Source organism: Oryzias melastigma, linkage group LG19 (assembly GCF_002922805.2).
Source record: "Oryzias melastigma strain HK-1 linkage group LG19, ASM292280v2, whole genome shotgun sequence".
NCBI lineage: Eukaryota > Metazoa > Chordata > Actinopteri > Beloniformes > Adrianichthyidae > Oryzias > Oryzias melastigma.
Window position 1 is genome coordinate 9864343 of NC_050530.1, and position 14475 is coordinate 9878817.

The 14475-nt window shown below is 34.6% G+C and overlaps 1 protein-coding gene across 1 annotated transcript in view; it reads right to left on the reverse strand.

Moving 5' to 3' along the window:
- Positions 1–5888, reverse strand: part of LOC112154587 (retinol dehydrogenase 13) — a 30382-nt gene extending 24494 nt beyond the window's left edge. The window contains exon 1 of the mRNA XM_024285653.2: positions 5818–5888. The gene's annotated coding sequence lies outside the window, so the exon portion shown is untranslated. The remainder of the gene's footprint in view (positions 1–5817) is intronic.
- Between the last annotated feature and the right edge of the window lie 8587 nt (positions 5889–14475).

Sequence of the window (14475 nt, forward strand, 5' to 3'; positions counted from 1 at the left end):
CGCAGCAGGACACTTGAACGCATTCTAATTGTAACACATGTTGCCAGGATGAAGAACGTGACAATCGAAGGCGTTTTATGGCCAGAAAACAAACACAAAAAAAATTTAAAATAATTAATTCAGAATTTACTGCAGTGTTAAATCCTTAATAACTGGGATTTATGGTTGCAGATAAAAAGAGCCATATTTGTCAAATACGCACTGAGGCTTTTATTACACAAAAGCTAATTTTAAAATTACATTTGGGATCAAAATTAGCTCAATATATGAAAATGTACATTCAAATATTTTGATTTTTCACGGTAAATTTACTAAAATAACTGATTTCTTGAGTGGTTTTGCTTAGCTAAATTCATTTACTTTAAGTAAACATTTATTTTTCTATGGTTTTCATTTTGCATTTAATTTCTTTTACTAATTTGTTTCAAAAAAATCTTTTTTTTTAACTCTCTTTTTGCCTTCCCAATTAAGTACTATTATTATATTCGGGATTTGAAGGTTGCTTGGTTTAATTTTAAATTTATTGAACAAAACAACATTTTTTTAAACTTTAAAAATGTAACTTTTTAACATTACTATGAATAAAAACAGACGGGAATATTATTCCAGAATAAATCAACTTAAACCTTAAATAACTTTTAATATTTTTACCTTAATTAAAATATATTTTGTCAAAATTATACGAGTTAGAAAAAAACACAAGTTAACATTGGACCATTAAAAACATTAAAATAAAATGATCTGGAGGGCTGGATAGAATTACTCGGCGGGCCTTTACTTTGACACTTTTTAGACAAACGTATACAAACAACACAAAAGTGGAAACAGACAAAAACAGAAAAGCAAATATTGTAAAAGAGAAAAAAATCTCTATAAAATACACAAGAAATACAGTATTTAGGGAAATTAGGAAAATATTAAAATAAAGCCATACAGATAAATTATACTGATTTATAATGAGATTCTTATTTTTTTTATTCTGTTGGTAATTTTGTTATTAATTTAGCTATCACCAATTTGAAATTTTTTAATAATTCCATAAAGTTTTTGGCTCAATCAATCTTTTCAATTTAGAACATTTTGAAATTTAAAGCTATAAACTTTAGTGATAAACTGTTTAATTAGACCGCTAGTTAGCTGTACACTACTCAAAATACCACATTACAATGTAATTAATGTTTTTTTTTAATAATGTTTGAATAAAAAGGCTTTATCTGTATTACAAAAAATTAATAAAACCACAAAGACCCAGGTTCAATACTTTTACTCCCACTTGAATTTGTCTTTATTCCATCCCTCATGATCTACATTTCTTTTTCTCTCCCCCCTTTATCACCCCAAGATGGCTCATCACCTCTGTTGCCATGGTGACGGAACTGCCACCCAGCACAGTTTACGTCCCCCCCCTCCCATCATGACCGTGAAGTCTAATTGAGCTCCAATGAAACAACTGGTGTCTGTCCTTCTTTAATCTACAGAGTGGCTTTCCGTGTTATGCTAGATGAGATTATTTCTGCTTTAATTTGAACTTTTTCCTCCGACTTTAAAGAGGTTTGTCCCATTTGACCCAATTACGTTTTTTCCCTTCTTTTCTGTTTCAGTCTACATCAGGGAGAAATCTGCTTGTGTCAAAAGAATGATGAAACGTACGGCAGAAAATAATAGTTCTAACAGCGTTCTTTTTTTACTTGAAGCACATTCCCAACACATTAATATGATATTTAATAGATTTTAGGCATCCATTTGTGTCAGAGATTAAACAGATTTTATTCTGAACATCAAAACTCGTTTTTTTTTTTTGCCTAAAGAATTCTATATTGAGAAGTTCACCCTTACAGTAATTTTATTCTTAACAAATTAAAAGCAAAATTTATTTTTATCTTTTTATTTAATTTTTTTTTTACAAATACTTGCCCTATAATATCAAATTCAAATGCCTAATTTTAAGTTTAATAACACAAGGCCAAAACATATAATACGTCTTAATTAAAATAAAAATGAAAATGAACTTAAAAGTTTAGCTTTTCTGCTTAAAATCAACACTCATTAAATTGCTATTATTATTTAAAAATATATATTTTTTTGCTCGTGTAAAATAGAATTACAAATATTATTTCTTAAGATTTACTCACATTTGCTCATCCTGATTCCATCTCGAAGAGTTTTCTCAAAGCACATTATTTTTATGTTATAATTGTATCTATAATCTTTAACAAAATGTTATTATATGTGAAAATAAATTTATGCACCACCTCTAATGCCTCCATTTTTTTGTAATTTAAGCTCAACATTGTGTGGTGTACAGACGACGACCGTATGAAGGTCTTCCTGACTGATGTGGTTTCCTGAGGCTTCACATTCAAACTACTTTAATGTTCTGGACTTTGTCTGAAAAGCCCAATTAGCACATGTGTAGATGGGCCGGTTTCGGAGAGCAAAGGAGTTCAAGGGCAGCTGGAATGAGGATGCTGTCATCTCGCAGCCGCTTCACGCCGCCTCTCAGCTCTTGAGTCACAGAATGGGGATGACGCCGTCATCAGGGTGAATTCAGACAGGGGCAGTAAGTGGTGTTCTGACACTGAAAGATTATCAGCTCAATCGGAGGAAAAGGCATGAAGGAAGGTCAATTATGACTCTATTTGTTTGTTGGCAGATTAAAGGATACATTATTGGGGGTTTCTCAAAGATCCCCTTTTTCTTACAATTGTTGTTGGAGACCTCAACGTTTTTCTAACTGCCCCTGCTCAGCCCTGTTGGATTATTCTGGAGCTTTTAAAAGACTCCCCACTAAACTAAATTGCTTCCCAGGACGGGAGAGAGCTGGCTATTACGCCTATAGTTGGTGACCCGTGAGAGCGCACAGCAAGGAAAGTGATCTCTGTGGATGCAGCTGTCTCTGAGATCAAGCAGTAAATCCTCTTCGGTTACGCTCTTTCAGCAAGGCCTGAGAACACGAGGTGACCGTACAGGCCTGATGGGGAGACCGTTTCCTGGCCTGATTCTGTTCCTGTTCACGCCAGTAAATCACATGTAAAATAAATAAAATTAGGAGACTTGTTCGTCATGGAAATATTATACGTTTATTGTAGGAAATTTGGTAAATTTCAAAAGAGAGAATTTGATAATGAGCAAATTATCTAAATCAGGGGTGTTGAACTCAATCGCACATGGGACCAAAATCCAAAACATACCTTAGGACGAACAGGATAAACATTTATTGAACACTAAAACGAAATATTAACTTTAAAACTCTAATTTTTTAAAATAATTATGAACTAGATATATAGCATTACCTGCAATAATGCTAGTGTGAATGCTGTAAGCTGAATTTGGCTGCTGAAGATGCTGAAATTGATAGCTAAAATTTCTGAAACTAATAGCTGAAAACGCTGAAGTTGATAGCTGAAATCACTGAAGCTAATAGCTGAAAACGCTTAAGCTGATAGCTGAAATTGCTGAAACTGATAGCTAAAATCACTGAAGTTGATAGCTGAAATCACTGAAGCTAATAGCTGAAAATGCTGATGCTGATAGCTGAAATCACTGAAGTTGATAGGTGAAATCACTAAAGCTAATAGCTGAAATCACTGAAGCTGATAACTGAAATTGCTGAAGCTGATAGCTGAAATTGCTGAAGCTGATAGCTGAAATTGCTGAAACTGATAGCTGAAATTACTAAAGCTAATAGCTGAAATCACTGAAGCTGATAGCTGAAATCACTGAAGTTGATAGCTAAAATCACTGAAGCTGATAGCTGAAATTGCTGAAGCTGATAGCTGAAATTGCTGAAGCTGATAGCTGAAATTGCTGAAACTGATAGCTAAAATCAATGAAGTTGATAGCTGAAATCACTGAAGCTAATAGCTGAAAATGCTGATGCTGATAGCTGAAATCACTGAAGTTAATAGGTGAAATAACTAAAGCTAATAGCTGAAATCACTGAAGCTGATAGCTGAAATCACTGAAGTTGATAGTTGAAATCACTAAAGCTGATAGCTGAAATTGCTGAAGCTGATAGCTGAAATTGCTGAAGCTGATAGCTGAAATTGCTGAAACTGATAGCTGAAATCACTAAAGCTAATAGCTGAAATCACTGAAGCTGATAGCTGAAATCACTAAAGCTGATAGCTGAAATTGCTGAAACTGATAGCTAAAATCACTAAAGCTAATAGCTGAAATCACTAAAGCTAACAGCTGAGTGTCCGCCCTGAGATTGGAAGGTCGTGGGTTCAAATCCTGGCCGAGTCATACCAAAGACTCTAAAAATGGGACCCATTGGCTCACTGCTCAGTACTAAGGAGCTGGATTGGTTAAACCACCAAATGGATCCCGAACACGGCTGTGTCTGCAGCTCACCGCTCCCCCAGGGGATGGGTCAAATGCGGAGAACAAATTTCACACACTTGGGTGCGTGACAAATAGTGGGACATTAACTTTAACGCTAAAGCTGATAGCCAGCTAAAATTTGAGCGAAATGCCAAATTGGCCGAAACAGCTTGGATGTAGCTGAAAAAATTGCTAAATTTCAAAATCGCCTTAAAAACTGAAAAAAGACTAAATTAGCCAAAACAGCTAAAATATAGTATACATTTTAGCTAAACCGAAAATGCTGAAGCTGATAGCTGAAATTACTGAAGTTGATAGCTGAAATCACTGAAGCTAATAGCTGAAATCACTGAAACTAATAGCTGAAAATGCTAAAGCTGATAGCCAGCTGAAATATGAGTTGAATGCCAAATTAGCCAAAAAAATAAATAAATAAATAAAACGTAGGTTCCCCAAAACCGCTAGCATGTAGCTGAAAAAATAAGTAAACTTAAAATTAGCCTAAAAAAATCTTGGTAAATTCCAAAATAGTCCAAAAGTCAGTGGTGCATTTTTAATAGTTTTAGTCGCTTTTATATTGTGTTTGGTGCAATTTCAGTAGTTTTAACTATCTGGCTATGATTCCTGTATTCATTTTATTTGTCTTTATTAATCTCAATCTTGCCCGCAACTCAGAGGCAAATTTAAATGGACTACTGCTGCTCTGCAGAAGCTATGTCTTAGAAAAAGAAAACATCCATATATATATATATATATAATGAAGCCATAGCCAGTGGGAACCCTTCTAAATTAGATCAAAAGATTGTCAAAATAGGAATTTAACTGGGTGAACTTAGCAAAAGAAAAGCACAAAGAGGCAAAAACTCTGCATAAAATACATACTGGGACAACAGCACAGATCACAGTTTGTAATATTTTACAAAGTCAACAAAAAAGAAAGAAAATTAATCCCATTAAACTAATTTGCAGGAAACCAAATAATGTTGCTTTCTTTACAGTAACATTAGAAAAATATGGTTAAAAGTTACAGTAAATCAAAGATCATAAACACTGGAGCTCCGGTGTTAAAGGTTTTAAAATTCTTACAACATTATAACCTGCTTTAATGTAAAAAAAGAAGTGTATTTCAAGGTCATTCAGTTGATTTAACATAATTTCTGTTGGGAAATTTTAACAAACTTCTTGTCTTGATGTCTTGTAGCATTTCTAATTTTTAATAAAAATTCTGCAGCTTTTTTTTATTACATTTTTTACAAATCTAAAATTAATGTATGTGACTTGGTAAAATGAAGCAGCACTGTAGATGTTCTGAGGCCCAAACGTTCTGAGCTGGAGCACCCAAACCTCTGAGCATCATTACTTCTGCTCATTTTAACACCATAAGGAACACACTGTCCAACATGAAATCTCCAGTGCCATGTCAGCCTCCTGCCTCTGCAGATGAATCATTCCCAACATGTCAGATATAGAAGGAATTTCTTTGATTTTTACCTGGATTTTTGGTGGTAAGGCGTTTGAAAGTTGGAAACTCGGTCAGGAAAAGGGTGTTTTCCTTCAACTTTAGAAGACAAAAGACAGGAGAGGAAGGAAGAATGTCAGAGGAGGCTGTGATATAAGGAGAAGCTTCAAGAGGCGTTGATGCGTTGTTCTAAACTGTGGGAAGTCACTCTTCACACGATTGTCTGCAGCATAATGAGCCATAATATATTGGTGCATTCAATAATACTGCAAACTGCATGTGTGAAGCTTGAGGCATTAAAAAAAAAAAAAAAAAAGCGGTGCACAAACCTTCAGACGGAGTGTGGTCGTCTGCCACCATTGCTATAGCAACTGAGGTGATCCCAATTTAGAAGAGCAGTGAAATGCTATTCTTTTTTTAGAAACCGTCCCCATGTTTCTTGCCATGAGAGCACAGCTTTTGCTGTTTGTGTGTTTTTAAAGGGGGTTGAAAATAAGGAAACACTTTTTCCTTTAGAACGGATGTCTCTCTTGCACGTCTAATTAAATGTTGGTGGCTTGTTGTCGGTGTTTGCATACGTGAGTTTGAAGCTGTGGAGCTTGTCATGTTCTGGATAGTGACAATGTAAAGCACATGTGTCAAAGTCTAGGCCCAAGGGCCAGATCCGGCCCTCCGTGTAATTCCATCCGGCCCTCCAGATCATTTTATTTTATTGTTATTAACGGCCTGATGTTATCTTGGGCTCATTTCTAACTTGTATCATTTTGACTAAATATATTTTTATGGAGAGTAAAATATTGAAAGTTATTTAAGGTTTAAATTGATTTATTCTAGAACAATATTCCTGCCTCTTTATTATTCATATATGTTAAAAAGTTATGTTTTTAAAGTTTTAAAAATTGGTATTCTGCTAGCTTTTTGGACTATTTTGGCATTTATCAAGATTTATTAGGCAGTTTTTTAGCTAATATTTCAGTTACATGCTAGATGTTTTGGCTAATTTATGTTTTTTTTTTTAAGTTTTGAGGCTGTTTTGGAGTTTAGCTAATATTTTAGCCACATGCTAGCTGTTTTAGCCAACTTAGGCCTTTTCTTTAGTTTTTAGATTTAGGCTAGTTTGGAGTTTAGCTCATATTTCAGCTACATGCTAGCTGTTTTGGCTAACTTAGGCTTTTTAAAAAGCTTTTTAGGCTGTTTTGGAGTTAGGCTAATATTTACACACTGACTGTTTTGGCTAATTTACCCTTTTTATAGGCTATTTTAAAGTTTATCAATTTTTTGAGCTACATGCTAGCTGTTTTGGCTAACCTAAATTTTTAAGGCTAACTTGGCATTTAGCTAATATTTTAGCTTGCTCTCAATTTCAGCATTTTCAGCTATCAGCAGTAGTATCTTCAGCGGCCAAATTCAGCTTACAGCTCACACTACATTATTGCAGGTAATGCTATATATCTAGTTCATGATTATGTTAAAAAGTTACAGTTTTAAAGTTTTAAAAATGTCATTTTAGAGTGTTCTTTAAATGTTTGTCCTGTTCGGCGCGTTACCCAAGATGCATTTTGGATTTTGGCCTCTTGTGCAATTGAGTTTGACAGCCCTGGTTCTAAAGGTCCACAAAGATTTATTCAGAAATAATGAATCCAATACAACCTGCAATGTTGAGTCTAGCATTCATTTTAAATTTTTGATAAATTCAAATTTTTGTGCAGAATATACCAGTTAGATGGAGATGATACCAGAAACAAAGATGCACTAGAATCATTACCAATAATCAATACCTAACTAAAATATAAATATAAATGCACAAAGAAAACACAGTCTGAAGTGCACAACATGCACAGGAAATTACACACTTTGAAGAGCTAAACTTGATTGCTATTAACTGCTTTTGTGTTTGAGTTCTGCTTCTCCACATACTCCTGTCATCACCAAAATGTCAACAACATCTAACGAATAATGGCACAAAAGTTTCAAATCATCTGATGTGCTCCATGATTCAGCTCCACTTATATGTCTAATTAAAAAAAAAATGTTATTTCAGCCTTTTGTCAGCGTTTGTGTGCAGCAGACTAAGCCCAGAATACAGAGTTCTAGTCCAAGGCTGCAGCCGACTTCACTACAAACACATGATTTCATTCAGTCTCTGGTTTTTCTGTAACAGCCCGACAGTCCAATCAGTGAGATATTGATTAAAGCCATAGAAATCTTTTCAGAGCTATACGTAACTGAGGTTACAGAAGACTTGATGCATCCAGAGTCTACCAATCAGCATAACAAGGGCAGACACAAGATCCAATCAACATTGTGACAGCAATCAACAACACAGATAACATGCAGAAACACCAAGCTATGAAAACCCTTAACTCTTATTTCTCTGTTATTTATTTCCATGTTGTTAATCAGACATCTCGGAAAAACAAACCTTGTAAGAAGTTTTGAGTTTGTGACAGTAGACCCCGCTGTGTTCAACAGTTTTTGACTTTATATGAAACAAGAGAGTACACATTTTGCCCACAATACCCTGGAATACAGAAAATGTGGAATAGTCTTGTCCTAAACCAGAGGGTTTAGAACAATTATTTCACATTTTTTTGGTGAAGAACATAACTCCACATGTGTTCATTAGTGAGAATCTACTATGTAAATAGTTATGAAGGTAGAAAACAATATTGAATGAGAAGATGTGCCGAAAGAGTCGTGCAAAGCCACTTTTTAAAATGCTTTAGGAATAAATTCTGCTAGAAACAACTAAAGAGTTTTCACTCTTAAAATGTTTTATTTAAGAGACAATCCGTGGAGTTTTCATGGTCGTAGAGTAAATGAATACCCAGAACAAATTCAATGTGTGGATCTGAAACGTACAGAGCCACAACGTGGACAAAGAATTTTACAGTTATTTTAATTGAAGCCCTTGGAAAGTTGGTTTTAAAAATTTAATTAAAAAAAAAGCATAAAACTCCTACACGGTTGAATGAATTTCCCCCCAGGGGATTAATAAAGTATATTGATTGATTGATTGGATTTCCTATTATATGATTATATACTTTTTTCCTTTCAAGGAAAACCTAAACCTGTCGATTTTTGGAGAATATTCTCCTAAAAATCTGTGACGTTTGCTCCCCAGAGACATTAATGGCAACAAAAAAGGAGATTGTGGCAAAATAAGCAGAAAAACTAATTTTTTGCATCTTAAAACTGCTTTTAAGAACATCGTTTTATTGCGTTTTCATACATTCATACAACCCAAATCTGCAGAAAGGTGCAAGAAAAACACGTTTTCTCCAAACTCTGACATTCCTGCTGACAAGTAAACAGCTTCATATATCTTTAGGTGATAATAAAATGTCAAAACCAAGATTTCTATTTTTTTTAAAGAAAAATATGAAGTGTAAAAATGTGACATTGAAACACAATTTTTATCTTTTTGAACATTTTCTGCTGTAAATTCACATGAAAAACCTCCAACAGTTTTTATTAAAACTAAACACACCTGCCAAGATTTTACAAAGCTGGATGTCATTTCTGAAGAAAGTCAATATTGTTATTTGTAATCTTTTTTCAGTTGTATCCCTGGATTTATTGGTACATTGTAAATTACTGGCACACGCCATGAGGAGGTTGTTCTGAATTGCTTTTTATGTATTATCTTGCCTTGTGGACCCGAAGAAGACTTTTTACAAATGTTTTTGCAGCTAATATAGAACTAAAAATGAAAACAAGAATTACATTAAAACTTTTTAATTTACAACAGTATGGTCAAAATATCTAAATTCTAATTTGGTCTGAGTGAGCCTGACACAAAAGAACACAATGTGAATTATAAAACCAAAAATGCAGCAAAGGGATCACTGTGTATGGAACAGCTCAAATAATTAATTTCATAAAGAAAAAAAAATCTGTTTTAGAAAATAATCGGTTAAATGTTATTTATAGTTTGTCATAGTTTGCACACACAGATAGAATCCAGCCGCGATATGAACTCACTTTGAGGCTCCAACATGCAACCCTTTAAGAAAACAATGAATCAATGTAAATAAAAGGATGTAATTGTGTAAATGCTGTGATTCTGTTTTACCATCCATCCATTTTCTGGACCACTCTGTCCCTTTCGGGGTCGCGGGGTGCCGGGGCCTAACCCGGCTGCTGATGGGCGAAGGCGGGGTACACCCTGGACAGGTCTCCAGTCTGTCTCAGGGCACATTCACACCTAGGGGCAATTTGGAGTCACCAATCAACCTATGAAGCATGTTTTTGGACGGTGGGAGGAAGCCGGAGTCCCCGGTGAAAACCCACGCATGCACGGGGAGAACATGCAAACTCCACACAGAAAGGTCCCAGCCGGGATTCGAACCGGGGCCTTCTCGCTGTGAGGCAAGAGCGCTAACCACCGCGCCACCATGCAGCCCTGATTATGTTTTTCTTTTTTATTATTTTTAGTATTATTTTTATTCCGTATGTATTTTGGACATCCAGCTCTTCATTTAATTTGGGGTTTAGCTAATTTTTCAGCTAGCTTTTTTTTCTGCTAAATTAGACTTTTTTCAGGTTTTTTTTTTTTGTGGCCATTTTGGTATTCAGCTAATCTTTTAGCTTGCACAGCTTCAACAATTTCCGCTATTAGCGTCAGCATTTTCAGCTATTAGCTTCAGCATTTTCAGCTATTAGCTTCAGCATTTTCAGCTATTAGCTTCAGTGTTTTCCGCTATTAGCTTCAGCGATTTCTGCTATTAGCGTCAGCGTTTTCAGCTATTAGCTTCAACATTTTCCACTATTAGCGTCAACGTTTTCAGTTATTAGCGTCTGCGATTTCCGCTGTTAGCCTCAGCGTTTTCAGTTATTAGCGTCAGCGTTTTAAGCTATTAGCTTCAGGAATTTTAGCTATGAACTTCAGGGTTTTCCTTTATCAATTTCAGCATCTTCAGCTATCAGCACTAGCATCTTCAGTGGCCAAATTTAGTTTACAGCATTCACACTAGCATTGCAGGTAATGCTATATATATTATTTTAAATGCCCTTTTATAACATTTATGAGAAAAAAGTTAAAATAATGCAAATATTAAACCCCTGTGACTACCTCAGATTAACCGTTGAATGACAATATTTCTATTTTTTCATTTTCTGGATAAAAAAAAACTGATTAACGTTGTGTTATATTAGAGTGATTAACCCTTAAATGATAGTCAAATTTACAACAATAATCATTTTTTAATAAGTATAAGTTGCCTTTGTGGTAATATTATCCAAAAAAATATTAAGACTCATTTAAATTTAATATTTAACTGATCACCTTCAAAGCTAATTTCGTTTTTAATTTCTATAACAAACATCTTTATTAAATTATTTTTTCATATAAATACATTCTGTACTTATTGAAATTGTTTTATAAAAAAAAAAGTTATTTTACAGTTTTTGGAACACATTTAGCTGCTGAAAAACCCCAAATATTCAATAAGTTAGAAGAAGAATTTTATGAAATTAACAATCCCAGAGAAGGATGTAATGATTAAAATGTGACAAAACAATCCCTGATGTTTGTTTGGCTCTGCACTGATCTTAATAGAAAAAATAATATTTTATTTTCCTGTCTCTGAGGTGCACGGCCCCTCTTGGATTGTGCCCATCATGAACATGCCATTGCCTGCTTGTAAACTGCAAATGTCCCCGTGATGAGACTCAATCCCCTCTGATAATTCAGTGCAGTTACTTTCAATTATGTGGTAATGAGTTTCTCCAGCGAGGAGCGGCAGCGTGGACCACAGTTCATCCCCGCCGCAGCTCCCTCCCTGATAACAAGGAGGCACGCCTCCATCTCTGTCTAGACAGGAGAGGTGATTTCCTGCATTATTCTCACAGGAACATTAATTCATCCTTTCCTAAGATTCCAAATAGACACCGTTTTTACTCCGTAGAAAAGCCCACCTAATAACTTTGACATTTAACTAACTATTATGGGAAATCTTTTCAATTAATTATCGAGAAAAAAATCGATTGGTGAGAGATTTGAGGATAAATCTAGCTTTAACCTTTTCTATAAATCAGATTTATGTTGAAATGTCCATAACTGCAGAGATTTGTGTTTTTTTGTATGTCCCATCACTGAGTCATGTTTTTTCCTGATGCATTTCCTGTCTCATCTTTAAACTTTAATCACAACTCCTCTCAAAATGTGCTTCCTGTTTGTTTTTGTGCTGTGCAAGTTCTTTGCTGCATGTCTGAAAATCAAACTAAAATTATACAGATGATGCAAAGTACAACAATGCAAAATTGGCACCAAATTCACAAAGTTCCACACGTTTATAGGCTGAAGTATAAAGAGATAAAAAAAAATAATAATAATAATAAAGAGGAAATGGCAAGCTGTGACTCATACGCTGCTCAACCCTCTGAATGAAATAAAGAAAAGTGAAATTCAGCCTCGCAGCATCTTCTTACAACCTGGGATCTCAATTTTAATTCTGTGAAGCAGAAGTTTGACATGTGTGACTGCATCCCCCTGCTGCTTCAAAGCAATGATTAAGACACGTTCCGTGCGCGCCGTAGTGGTTGCCTTCGCATCTGGTGTAAACACACATTTTTGTTGCCAAGGTAATCTCAGTTATCAAGCAAGGCTGGTGACAGGATGTGACTGGATAAGTGCTGTTTAATGCTCGAGAAGAAACCGCTTTTAGGAGTGGTAAAAAGGAGCAGAGGGAGCCCGCCGCTCCCTGTCAATGATAACGCATCATGGAATCAAAAATTACATTTACAAAAACCAGCAGGTTGGGGCGATATTCGACCCTGTGGGGCAATGTGGGGACTTTCTGTGTGTGATGAAAAAAAGAAAATGGGCGGATGACTCACTCTGGTGGAGCATCAAAGCCAATAAACTAAGAAACAAAAAAGTTAGTTGATTATTTTAAATCTAACAGAGCAGAATACTTCATTAACTAACATTTTTTTACTATTTCTATTTCCACCATTGACTGTCTAAAGAGTCACAGAGTTTTTCACCTCATAAGAGCAAAAAAATGACATTAAATCTGGAGAAAAACATTCTGAAATTTTGACTGAAAATGAATTGATATACTTTAACTCTTAAACACCAAAGCTCCAGTGTTTATGTTCTTTAATGTACTATAATTTTTAAATTAACATGATTAATTCCAGTAGATTGTGAAGGAGAAACTTATATATACTTATATATAAGTATAGCGCTTTTCTACCTTCCTTGAAGGCCTAAAGCGCTTTACAGTCACAGACTCATTCACACACTGGTGGTGATTCTAGTCCACTAGAATTCTTAAAGCAATTCAGACATGTTCTTTACTTTCTTTTTTTTAAACGCCTAATCAATATGAACATGTGTGTGTTCTGATGGCGAAAATGTGAAAGGTTTACTAAAAAAATTACATTCAAACACATTGTTTTTGGCAAAAATAGTTCAACCGCAATGCATTGTTGTCCACATTTGCTATCATTGCAGGCTAGTTTTTTGCAAAGACTTCTGGGAAATTTCCAGTGCACTCGATTTTGGAATTGTAGATTTAGACGACTACAAAATGGCAAACTCACTGTAAAGAGTGAAGGGAAGGAGTTCGGATATAGCCAAAGTCAATGTAGTCGCCATTTTTTCTTGGTTCAAACTTCGCCATGTTGGATCAGAAATTGAGTGAAGTTCAGTTCTTATAGAAGCAACAGAAAATTTATAAAAAAATACAAAATAAAGTGAACAAAAATATTAAAGTATGAATGCTAACAATGCGGCTGATTACATGAAACCATCTCTAACGTTCAAACTTTGAAGCAAAGGTGATTTTGTCTTTGTGAGAAGCATACAGGGGTGAAACCAGGTCTTTGTTCAAAAAGAACATTTGTGATTAACTCCCCTCATACTGTCAAGCCCAGAATTTTCCTTTATTCACAATGACAGACTCTAAAAAGAGCCACTCATGATATAAATTCATAATAAAGAAGCAAAAAAAGGAGTGAAATAAATCTATTTCTCCATCAATTTAAAGAAGTTTTACATAATATAGAAACATAACCATTTTTTGATAAACATAAAAGTCTCTTGATTGCTGTCTAGACAGTTATTACAGCTCAAAAATCCCCAATGTCTGTCATTTACAACTAATTTTAAAAGTTGCTGGCCAATCAAGCGAGTCGGACGTTGTCTTTTCTTCATATCATTATATGCTTCTTTAAACGAGTTCACAGTTTTTTTGTAGGATGCTCAAACTAAAGAGCAATTAAAAGATAAAATAAAATAAAGTAGTTTATTTTCTTGAGAAAGCTTCCTTTGTTTGGTTAAAATAATCGAATATTAATGCAGTAATAAAACAAAATAATTATCTATTTTGCCTGTTTTATCCTATAATACTATTGATCATAGTATGCAAATAATATAGCTGCCGTGTAGAGCTAATGATGGAATATTAACATTTTTATGACATCTAATAATGGAAATCCTAAAATGATTATGCAAAGTGATCCTTGATCATTATTCAGTCATTATCTAATTCTGTGGGAAGCTTTTTGCTCTAAAAACACTTTTATTCTGAACGTTTTCTTTAAAAATTGCAGAATTGTAAATTAGCTAATGAGCAGGACCTTCTAAATAACGTGTCAAAGTCTATCCGGCCCTCAAGGTCATTTTTTTTTATTATTATTAATGGCCTGATGTTATCTTCCACTTATTTCTAACTTGTCTA